The following is a 12,471-nucleotide window of genomic DNA, read 5'->3' on the forward strand; positions in this document are numbered from 1 at the left end:
TTTTATTCAAGTTCAGGTAGACCAGAAAGCCCATCTTTGAGGGCATTGAACTAGGCCTTTATTTCGGAAGAAGTGGCACATACACCCTCTGCACAGTGGGGAGCCACTGCAATGATGATCAATAGGTATCTGAACTTAGTCCAAGTTCTTAATCCGGTCTGAAGTCCATAAGATGTCTGAAATTGATGTCGACTATTTATAGATGGGAGCTTAAGTCACAAACCAAAACAAAATGTTTAAGGCAGAGACCCTCCCTGTGTAAACAAACAACTTGAGGGCCCATCCAAAATGGATGGAACCTTCTATAAACCTAGTATTTTGCCTATGATGCGCCCACGCAAAAAACCCTGAGAACAGACAAAAATATCATTTGGGAAATTATAGACAATAATATATAACTCACAAACCTAAAGTCAAGAAAGCAAAACCTTAATGTAATACAACATCGATTCCTAATATTAAAAACTAAAATAGAAAAACATTAATTACGATAGTCAAAAGAAGCGTAGTACCAAACATAACTTCAAAGGATTACAGTTATAGGAAAAACAACAGATGTAATTTCTACAGAGTTCAATACCAATCTGTAAATATGAGGGGTCTGGAACTCCAAAAAGACCGGCAGAAGACACTTGATGGGTCTGGAAAAGCGGGTTGAAGCCTTGTACAGGAGATAACATCAAGCTGAATGAAGAAGGAAGGCCAGTACAGTCATCCATGTGTTGGGGCATCCCCAAGCGTTACATCATTACATCATAAGTTGGTTGGGCTTCTGTATTTCCTTTGGGATCGGTGCAATCTTGGGGTAGCCATTGTAGAAACGGTCAACAATAGCATTTTGTATGTGGATGGAAAACCAGAAATTCAGATAGCACAGTTTAACTGGGATCCAGAGACTGTGGGTCTTGTCCATGGATCTTTTCTCTGGTGTTACATTGTGACACAAATCCCAGGTGGCTTCATTTCCAACAAGTTTGCAGCATATATGGTGTAAAACTCCAACAGTCATGGATTTCTTCTTCCCGCAGAGATCAGGAAGCTTGTAGTTGTGGGTGAAGGAGATGGGTTGCACATGTGAAATCCTGAAAATTAAAATGTTAAGGACTAGGAAGAGAGAAGGAAGGATAAGGAAGACTAATTTGGGGAAGATAAAGTTAGGAAAAAGGAAACTATATACAAAATATGCAGAACAGACAGACACTAAACAAGACATACATACACAGACTTCACAAAAAATATGGCCATAACACTCACTCATACTAAAAAATATTTGTTGGAAAGGATCCAAAATAGAGCAAAAGAAAAGAGAATTCAGCTGAATCAATTAAAAGCTCCTTAAAATGTAATAGCCGGCAATTGTTTAGATAAATCATTTCAAATTCACAAAAAAATTTTTTTTTTTATGGTTTTGCCTAGCAGATCTGAAAGAGAATTTCATGCATAATACAAACATGGACAACTCTACTATACGTGTATATCAGTATATATACAAAGTTATTGTATAACAGTAACTTTATGATAATCAATCATAGGCAAGAAGCACTGTGAAGAAAGTCCACCTAAAATTATCATTATGTAAGCGTCTTAAAACCTAAATTGAGGGAAATAAAGCAATGATGTTAAAATAAAAAGAGTGAAAGTCGTTAAATGAGTATACCTAGAAAGAAAAACAACATTAATATAATGAGAAATTTCTCTTTCAGGTGAACCTTGACTAAATTAATTTGTAAAATTTCATGATTAACTGAGACCTAGAGCAATAATGAAATTAAGACATAAATCCATCCTACAAAGAAACACATTGGGGATTCATGATTTTCAATCTATATTCATTGATCATGCCTGTGGAAAGAATCCTAGAGCATTAATAGCAACTGATAAGGAAGTAAAATGATTATCTGGTGTTCATTGTAGATCTCTAAGAAGTATAAAACAGGATGTATGCTGCTGTGGATTTCACCAATGTATTAGGGACTTTTTTGATCTTCTTGTCATCAAAATTTATCCAGTGTTGTTTTGCAGCAATTTTACAGTATGAAGTACAGTGTCCATAGTGAACTTTACCATAATGGTTTGACACCGATGATAAGTTGTATTTCTTAATCTCGCTTTTATTCTCTGAAGTGAATTCCTCTAAATTGAGGTCTTCTAAAGGAAAATCTACATAAGTATGCAATTTTTTTATTTGTTTGCCATCAAAAGCAAAACGTTTCAAGTGTATTATAAGTACTGGTGGCAGTTTCCATAAGTATGTTTTCTTTGAAAAATCCCTTCTATTTTTGCAACTGTTGCACAGAACTTTGTTGTCATTTCTTAATTCTTCTTCTTTAAAAAATTCAGAGAGGCATTCCTGTAATGTACATTTATCTGTAGATGTAACAGCCAAAGACAAATGAACAAATGTCTCATAAACCTCAGACTTTTGGTGGCAAGTGAGACACTGGAGTATAGATTTGAATTGTCCTTGAAAGAGATCATAAATAATAGATTTATGAGCCTTTTGGTGTTCTGGACTAAATTGTTCATAATTTTCATTTCCCATGAGATGTGTAGTTTTGTCTGTCATTAGATTTACAGTAAGCAAGTCCTGATGTAATCCCTCTATTAGGAACATCAGTAGTTCGTGAGGATCCTGCTGATTGTGTCCAGCAAACTGGTCATTAAGTAAACCAATTGTTACTTTGAAGCTTTCAGGGTTAATATATCTATGAAATCCATTTCCCATGGTTTTGATGAGCCGACCAAATTCTTCGGCTAATTTACCTTCATGCCCCATCGGATTTTTCTTGTTAATATCCTTTTTATAATGATCTTTATAAAAATACTGAGTTAAGTCTGAAATATTATACAAGCATTGCAATATTGAGTTCATGTAGCAAGAGTTTCCTATATTTTGGAGCCCAGTTAAGACAGGTTCCTGTCTTTCCTTTTGCATCTCGGAGTGTAAGGGTTTATCACTACCATCAGTCTCACTCATTGTATGGTGTGTGACAGCTAAATCGTTCCCTGCCCCAGACACCTTAGTAATATTACTGCTGTTAGTGTCTGAAGTATTCTGTTTTTTCTCTGAAGGGGAGTTTGTAGTCTGAACCTGATCATTTGTGCTAGCCCGATTTCTAACAAGACGTAATGGAACCCAAAATTTCTTGGGAGGGTCATCATTTATAGAAACATAGGCATAACCCCTTCCTCTTAGGAGAAGATAGCCAGCTATCCATTTTTCATCCTCCTTGATCCAAATAGGTTTATGGGTTGTTTCTTGTCTCTGAATATCTTCTTTAAAATGTCTTTCCCCTGCAGTGTAGCTTTCCCCTTGGGGTAAGTTAAAGTAATTTAGTGTGATAAGAGTCAAAGACAGCAAATCCGTTGGTGGTAAACCTCTTTTTCTATTTTTTTGCAATTGAGTTTTTAAGGTTCTGTGAGTCCTTTCTACAATGGCCTGTCCCCTACAATTGTAAGGAATTCCTCTGAGATGTCTTATCTGCCATTCCTTACAAAAAAATTCAAAAGTTTTGCTAACATAGGCTGGCCCATTATCAGTTTTTATAGAATATGGAATACCCATCACAGAGAAACATTGTAAAAGAAAACTACAAGCAGCCTTAGATTTTTGAGAATACATGGGAATTGCCCACATAAACCGAGAATAAGTGTCCACCACAACATGAAGATAAGGTTTCCTTGGAAATAAATCTGTTTGAGTTATATCCATTTGCCAAAGTTCGTTAGACTGTAAGCCTCTTGGGTTTGCTCCTGCTATGTGAGTCTTTTTTGTTAACGGTGCACATACGTTGCAGTTTTCTACGATTTCTCTAGCTTGCCTCCATGGAATTTGGTAATTCACATGTAAACGGCGAGCATTTGTGTGTAGGGCTGAATGTTCCTCTATAGGTGATTTAAATATAGGCATTGCTAGCAAGTCAGCAGTTTTATTTCCTTGAGCCATAGGTCCTGGAAGACCTGAGTGGGCTCTAATATGTGTGATGAAGATGGGCTCAGTTCGTTTTTGAAGAAGCTGCTGTAATTGTTTAAGTAAGTCCTGTATGATCGGGTTATTAGCATTAAGGGATGCAGTGGCTATCACATGACATAAATTTACCACATACAAAGAATCAGAAACTATATTCATGGCTTCAGATACATTTTCTAATAGGTAAATTAACGTTGCTAATTCAACTTTCTGTGCAGATTTATATTTGGTATCTATGGTCATATTAATGTTGTCTCCAGTTATTCCTCCTTTTCCATTTTGGGATCCATCAATGTAAAAAACCTTGGCATTGGGAATAGGGGAATCCCGAACAATTGAAGAAATAACAAACTGAGTTTTCTTTAAAAAGTCCCAAATTTTTCCTGCTGGATAATGGGAGGATATTTCTCCTGTGAAATCTGAGAGGGCCCTTTGTAGAGATTCATTAATTGGCAATATTGACTCAATTTCCTTTTTTGGTACTGGCAAAACTATTATATCTGGATCAAAACCTAGTAAAGATATAGATCTGAGTCTTGCCTTGATAATAATCTCTGAAATCAGTTGTAAGTAGGGGACAACTGAGTGAGGTTGTTTGTTATGTAAATACACCCATTCCAAAGGTCCTGACTGTTGCATCAAGGCCCCTGTGGGGGTTTCTATAGTAGGGAAGATTAACAGTAATACCTTTTCTCCTGGGATGAATCTTGAGAGAAACGATTTTTGTAATCTGCTCAAGAAGATGTCCAATTCATTTTTTGCAGCTGTTGTTAAATTTCTCGGGCTATCTAAAGCAGGATCACCCTCCAACGTTTTAAACAGATTAGATAACTCTGCATTTGGGATTCCTAGTGCAGGGCGGAGCCAATTTACATCACCTAAAAGTCTCTGAAAATCATTAAGCGTTCTGAGGTTTTCTTTTTTGATAGAAAATTTTTGTGGACGTATAGACGTCCGGTCCAAAATAAAACCCAAATATTGATACAGTGGCATTATCTGTATTTTTTCTAAAGCTATTTTCAGTCCTGATGTTTGTAAACAGTCAGTAACATAAGAGTATAATTCCTGTAAATCTGTTTCGTTGTTCATTGTGAGCAAGATATCATCTGTATAATGAAATATCATGGCTTGAGGAAATTTTTCACGAGCAGGGCTCAAAACCTTATCTACAAAAAACTGACACATGGTTGGGGAATTCAGCATGCCTTGGGGGAGAACAGTCCATTGGAAACATCTGCAGGGATGGGTATTATTGAGAGAAGGAACTGAGAATGCAAAACGTTTTTTATCATCTGGGTGGATAGGAATATGGTAGAACCAGTCTTTCAGATCAATTATAATTAGTGGCCATTCCTTTGGAATAACTACAGGTGATGGTAAACCAGTCTGCAATTTGCCCATAGGTATCATGGATAAATTTATAGCTCTAAGATCCATCAAAAGTCTCCATTTACCGGATTTCTTTTTTATAGTGAATATAGGTGAATTCCATTGAGAAAAAGATGGTTCAATATGTCCTAAACTTAGCTGTTCCTCCACTAATTCTGTCAGCACCTTTAATTTATCAGTTTTAAGGGGCCACTGACCTGTCCAAATTGGTTCATCAGATTTCCATTTTATTTTTATTGGTGCTGGTGTTTTTACGGTAGTGGCCCCCACTAAAAATTTTGGGTTTTTAAATCAAAAGAAGGTTCGGACTCTTCTGGAGCTAATGGGATGTGGAATTCTGCTTTCCACTGTTTGTGTAGGTCACGGCCCCACAGGGATGGTGAAAATGGGCCCACGTGAGGTCTGATTATTGCTTTTTGATTTTCTGGGCCGTAAAATAGTATAGTCCTCGTACTCAACAGACAGGAACTCAGGCCTCCTATTCCTTCTAGGGAATACGGGATTTCCTGAAGAGGCCAATTTTCTGGCCATTCTTTATCAGAAATTACGGTAACCTGAGCACCCGTATCTATCATTCCATCAAAGGGTTTGCCTTCCAAGTGAAGTTTGATCATTGGGTGTTCATCTTTACATTTAGTAACCAGAGCCACGATTGGGTTTTGAGCAGCACCCGGATCTGTGCTTCCAAAACCTCCAATTCTAGTCTTATCTGAAGTCCCAAATTTGACATAAGGCACTATTACTATCTGGGCAATCGCTTCTCCTTTTTTAAAGGTCCATGTAACTGGTACAGTAATAACTACAATGATTTCTCCCATGGAATCTGAGTCAATGACACCAGTGATTACTGATATACCCTTTATGTTGAGGGAACTTCTGCCAAGAATCAAACCCATGGTATCTGGGGGTGGCGGGCCTACAATGCCAGTTTCTAACATGTAAGGGCATGCTCCTGGGTAAATTGTAATGTCCTCTGGGCATAATATGTCTAATCCGGCACTCCCTGAAGTAGAGTGGATTAATTCCCTTATCGTGATGAATTTTCTTGGGCTGGGCTTGGAAGGATTATTGTCTGTGAACTTTGCCCCTGATTTGGAAGGGCCTGGGGGGAGGCCCTGTGGGCGTTTCCCTGCATCTTGTATGTGTGTTCTTGGGGAGCTGAATTTATAAGGAGACGACAATTTCTTTTGATATGTCCCTGTTTTCCACAATGGTAGCAGGCGATTTGCCTCCTGGGGACTGTGTTGAAACCTCTACTTAGGTTATTATTAATGAGGTTTCTGGATCTGCAATCTTTCGCCCAGTGGCGACCCCTTTTGCATTTTGGGCAAAGACCTGGTTTCCGGAAAGTGTTCTGTCCCCGAGGGGAGTAAGACATTGTTCCCTTGGTAACTGGGAAGGTTTGTACTGAGTCTGAGTGGGGTGGGGGTTGGGGTTCCACATAGACATTCCGGCAGGCATAAAGGTAATCATTCAGATCTGACTTTTCATTTAATGTATTCAATACTAATCTACAGGCTGAATTTGCATTATGATAGGCCACAGATTTTACTAGGAAGTTTCTAATCTCCTCATCTTCCACCTGTAACTTCAGAGCATCTTTAATCTTACCTACAAACTCTGCAAATGACTCATAAGGGCCTTGGGTAATTTTTAAAAAGTTTCCTCTACCAATGCTGTTAGAATCAATTTTTTCCCATGCTGACAATGCAATCTCCCTGATTAAATTTAAGATTTCCTTAGGTAAAGCTGCTTGTGTCTGAATATTTGCAAATTGATTTTCTGCCATCAATAATTCATACGATAGAGTAACACCTGCCACTTGTTTTTTCATACCATCCGGACTATATAATTTAGCTTTTACGCCTTCTGAATAGTACATTTCCCATTCAGTTCGCTGTTTAGACGACAGGCATATTTCAGCGATTCTTTTAAAATCATACAAAGTCCAAGATGAGTTATGACTCCAAAGTCTTAATAACTCCACACTGTATGGCGATTTTGGCCCATTTTCTTTACATGATCTTTTAAACCGATCTAATTCTTCCATCTGATAGGGTACATAGTTAGAAACATTTACCCCGTCTATAGGGGATAAGGCCTGATTAGCAAAATTACTCTGAATAGAGCTCTGAGACTGAGCATGTGGTTCATTTTTTGAATCTGCTCTGCTCTGCGATTCAATTTTGTGACTAGAAGGAGGCATACTTCGTGGAGTTAGCACTGGAGGTAGATCATTATCTGAGTCACTACTGTCAAGCAATTCACTAGAATCAGGCTTAACATTCTGAGTTGTTTTTCTTCCAGCAAAAATTTCTATATTGTTGATGGTGGGGCTGGATTCGTCAGCCTGCACCTTGGTCTGAGTTTTCGTCAGATAAATTTCCTTATTATCTATACTGGTTTTAGCCTCACCATTTCTACACTTTCTATTTCCTAAATAGAAATAACAGCAAATAACTATGCTCATAATAATAACGTTAGTCAACACAGAAATTCCACAAACTATGATGGCTAGAGACACTACACTTTTCATTTGAAATATAGACCACAACCATCCAACTGCAGTGATTGTCCTTAGATCAAAACCAATTAGTTTTAAACAAAATGGAATGATCCACTTGTATACTAGAGCACCAATGCGTAAGACTAAGGGTGGTAAAATCCACATGACTAACCACAGAAACCATTTGATGGTCAGCATAGGAAATTTCCAATGAAATATTTCACTTACAGTTCTGAGGGTCCAGGGTTCAGGTCCCTGTCCAGGCGTCATTATGTAGCAGGACAGCCCCTGAAGAGGTTGACTGATGAAGGGATGGAGAATGAGGCCCTTTTCTTCCAGCTCGGAGCACGTGTCTGCCACCCTGTCTAGCCCACGGTTCTGAGGTGAAACGGCGGGTAAACAGCTCGCAGACAATCAGGCTCGTGGAAATATTTGCTTTATTCGGATGGACAAAACTGAAGTCCAAAGACTCCGATTCAGTTCCAGCCAGCAAAAGCCCCTCGCCTTCCACAGACCCTTGCTCTTATAGTCCAGAGTCAGGTCCCACCCAATGGTGGGATCAGATACCAACCAATGGTGGAAGCAGAATCAGGTCCTACCCTAGGGTGGGGGCAGAATGCCAGGTCACACCCTAGGGTAGGGCACAATCACCTAATCAGATTAGGGTGAGCAACATAGTAATCCCCCAAAATATTTACATACACAACACATGGTCACAGTGGACTCAGGCTCCGAGAGATCGCTGTGCAGGGCAGCTCAGGAAGGACTGTCTAGGGGAGCCTAGAAGCTAGAGATGGTCATGGTGGCCTGGCAGCTGGTGACCAGAAACTCACTCTAGAGAGAACAGGGGTCAGAGCCAGGGGTGCAAAAAGGACCTGATCTGGCAGAGGCACCCTAAAATGAGCAGCCCTGCCACCTCTTTTGTTCTGGGGACAGAAACACCACTTCAGCTTTGAGCAGTTACTGAGTGGGCTGCAGGAAAGGGGAGAGGCACTGCAGTAGGGCCACTCTTGTCGTGATGTTTGTCCGTCAGTCCTGTCTGTATTGGGAGGAGCGGATCTGAATAGGAATCTTTTGTCTCTGCTCAGGCCAAACCTTGGCTGACTCTGCCCTCCTCCCAGGCTAAGCAGCTTGCCCACAGTCTCTGAAGGCTCCCTTAGCTTTGGCTTTGCTTTGTTTTGAGGTCACATGAGGTGATGCTCAGGTTCTACACCTGCTTGGTTCTCAGGGGTCCCTTTAGCATTTGCTGGGGGACCATGCAACTAGGAATTGCAGACGAAGCACACACTTATCCCTTCAACCCTCTCCCTGGCACCCCTTGGCTTTTGAGAGAGAAGCCATACTCCAGAGTGAGAAATAATTTCCGGTGCTCATCCTGACCCTGTCTCTCAGAGCCACTTGCACCACTCCCTGAACTACTTTTCTTCACTTGTCCCAAGCTCTGTGCAATAAATATATCTGGACTGACATCCTCTCTCTCTTTTTCTCTTTATTCTTCAGAGCTCAGCTCCCACAATACCAGTTCTAGGAAGTGTTCCCTGGTGCCCTGTTGGCTGGCCCAGAGGTCTCCCATCTGGCCTCCTACAGCTCCTGTCTGTTCTCCTAGTGGGAACTGTCACTTTAGATTATGCATCTGTTCTGGTCCCCCCATAGACATTGCTTGTCCTAAAGTACTCAGGGAATCAAACAGTGGAGGCCATGAAACTTGCTTTAAAAATTCCTTTTTTTGGGCCCGGAGAGATAACACAGCGGCGTTTGCCTTGCAAGCAGCCGATCCAGGACCAAAGGTGGTTGGTTCGAATCCCGGTGTCCCATATGGTCCCCCGTGCCAGCCAGGAGCTATTTCTGAGCAGACAGCCAGGAGTAACCCCTGAACACCGCTGGGTGTGGCCCAAAAACCAAAAAAATAAAATAAAATAAATTAAATTTCCTTTATTTTTAGGGGCCGGAGAGTAGCGTAAAGTTAAGGCATTCACCTTGTGTGCAGAAGATCGGTGGTTCGAATCTTGGCATCCCATATGGTCCCTGAGTCTGCCAGGAGTGAGCGTAGAGCCAGGAGTAACCCCTGAGTGCTACTGGATGTGACGCAAAAAACAAACAAACAAAAAATTACTTTTTTGCGGGAGACGGAGAGATAGTGCAGCGTTAAGGCATTTGCTTAGGACAGACCTGGGCACTGGGTTCAATCCCTGGCATTTCATATGGTCCCCCAAGCCAGGAACTATTTCTGAGCACACAGCCAGAAGTAACCCCTGAGTGTCACTGAGTGTGGCCCAAAAACAAAAACAAAAACAAAATTGGGGGGGTGGGTCAGAGAGATAGCACAGCTGTAGGGTGTTTGCCTTGCAGGAGGTCATCCCAGAAGAGATGGTAGCTTGATTTCCGGCATCCTATATGGTCCCCCCTCCCCCCCACCGAGCCTGCCAGAAGCGATTTCCAAGCACAGAGCCAGGAGTAATCCCTGAGCCCTGCCAGATGTGACCCAAAAACAAACAAACAAAAAGTTTTTTTTAATTTGCTTCCCTTCCCTTTGCTACTGATGATGGTGTTGCAATGATCAGAGGCCGCCTTGCTGTGCTGCTCACCAAGCACCTGTTCCTTATCTTTGGAGCCTGCACATAAGAGACACACAGCTAAGAGTGCCAGGGGGTCGAAGCAGTGCTCACATACTTCTAAGAGGTCATGTTTCGGGGCCGGCGAGGTGGCGCTAGAGGTAAGGTGTGTCTGCCTTGCAAGCGCTAGCCAAGGAAAGATCGCGACCGCGGTTCGATCCCCCGGCGTCCCATATGGTCCCCCCAAGCCAGGGGCAATTTCTGAGCACTTAGTCAGGAGTAACCCCTGAGCATCAAATGGGTGTGGTCTGAAAAACCAAAAAAAAAAAAAAAAAAAAAAAAGAGGTCATGTTTCCTGGCCATGGTGCTCATGGGGTGGGGGGGTGTCACACCTCATTTGATTGTGTTCACACATACCTGGCTAGTGTGTGCCCAGAAACTGTGGTGCCAGGGAGCAGAGACAGCAGAGCGATCAGGCTCCAATAACAGACTGCCAGGACCGCTCTTGGCACATGAGGGGGCACCAGGAATTTGAACTCACAACCATTTTCATAACACGCAGGCTTTCTAACCCACTGCACTATCTAGAAGGTCAAACGTTATCATTCACAGAGATGGGGCCGGAGTGATAGCACAGCAGCCAGGCATTTGCCTTGCACGCTGATGATCCAGGAAGGGCCCAGGTTCTATCCCTGCTAACCCAGATAGTCCCCCAGGTCTGCCAGTAACAATTTCTGATCAACATAGCCAGGAGTAACCCCTGAGCGCTGCCAGGTGTGGCCCAAAAACAAACAAACAAACAAACAACAATCTAGACGCTCTAGGAACAGATCCTGGAGAACGTCTCCTACCTATATCCTAGTGCTTGCTTCTTCACAAACTACCTGTACATAGTGTGAAAATCAAAATACGATTTTGATGCCTATAATAAAGCTCCAAGAACTTTCTGAGAATGTCAAGAGGGATCATGATGTACTTCCGGGTCACTTTTTTTTTTTTTTTTAGAAAAATCTGGTTTCATAGGAAGAGAAATGATGGTGTAGAAAAGTCTGCATTCGGGGCCGGGCGGTGGCGCTAAAGGTAAGGTGCCTGCCTTGCCTGCGCTAGCCTTGGATGGACCGCGGTTCGATCCCCCGGTGTCCCATATGGTCCCCCAAGCCAGGAGCAACTTCTGAGCACATAGCCAGGAGTAACCCCTGAGCGTTACCGGGTGTGGCCCAAAAACCAAAAAAAAAAAAAAAAAAAAAAGAAAAGTCTGCATTCCTAGAGAATGGTTCCAGTTCGGTACTGGAGCAATTTTCTTTCTTTTCTTTATTGCTGGGGGTGGGGGGGGGCAATACCTGGCAGTGCTCATGGGTTACTTCTGACTCTGTGTTCAGAAATCATTCCTGGCAGGCACAGGGAACCATGTGGGATGCCAGGAATCAAACCCAGGTCCATCCTGGGTCAGCTGCATGCAAGGCCTTACTGATGAGTTATCACTCCACACACCCCCCATTTTTGTGGTGGTGGGAGAAGGAGAGGTTTGGGTCACACACCCAGCTCTACTCAGGGTTTCTTCTTGGCTCTATGTTCAGAGGTCACTTCTAGCAGTGACCATATGTAATGCTGGTGATGAAACCCAGGTTGGCTATGTGCAAGGCAAGCTCTATCTATCTATCTATCTATCTATCTATCTATCTATCTATCTATCTATCATCTATTATCTATCTATCATCTATCTATCTATCATCTATCTATCTATCATCTATCATCTATCATCTATCTATCTATCTATCATCTATCTATCATCTATCATCTATCTATCTATCATCTATCTATCTATCTATCTATCTATCTATCTATCTATCTATCTATCTATCTATTATCTAGTTCCAGGGATCAAACCCAGGTTGGCCACATACAGGCAAGTACCCTCCCTACCCACTGTGCTATCGCCAGTGCTATTTTTTTGGGGGGTGCACACCTGGTAACGCTCAGGGGTTACTCCTGGCTATTCGTTCAGAAATCACTCCTGGCTTGCGGTACCATATGGGATGCCGGGAATCAAACCC

This window comes from Suncus etruscus, chromosome 7 (assembly GCF_024139225.1).
Source record: "Suncus etruscus isolate mSunEtr1 chromosome 7, mSunEtr1.pri.cur, whole genome shotgun sequence".
Taxonomy (NCBI): domain Eukaryota; kingdom Metazoa; phylum Chordata; class Mammalia; order Eulipotyphla; family Soricidae; genus Suncus; species Suncus etruscus.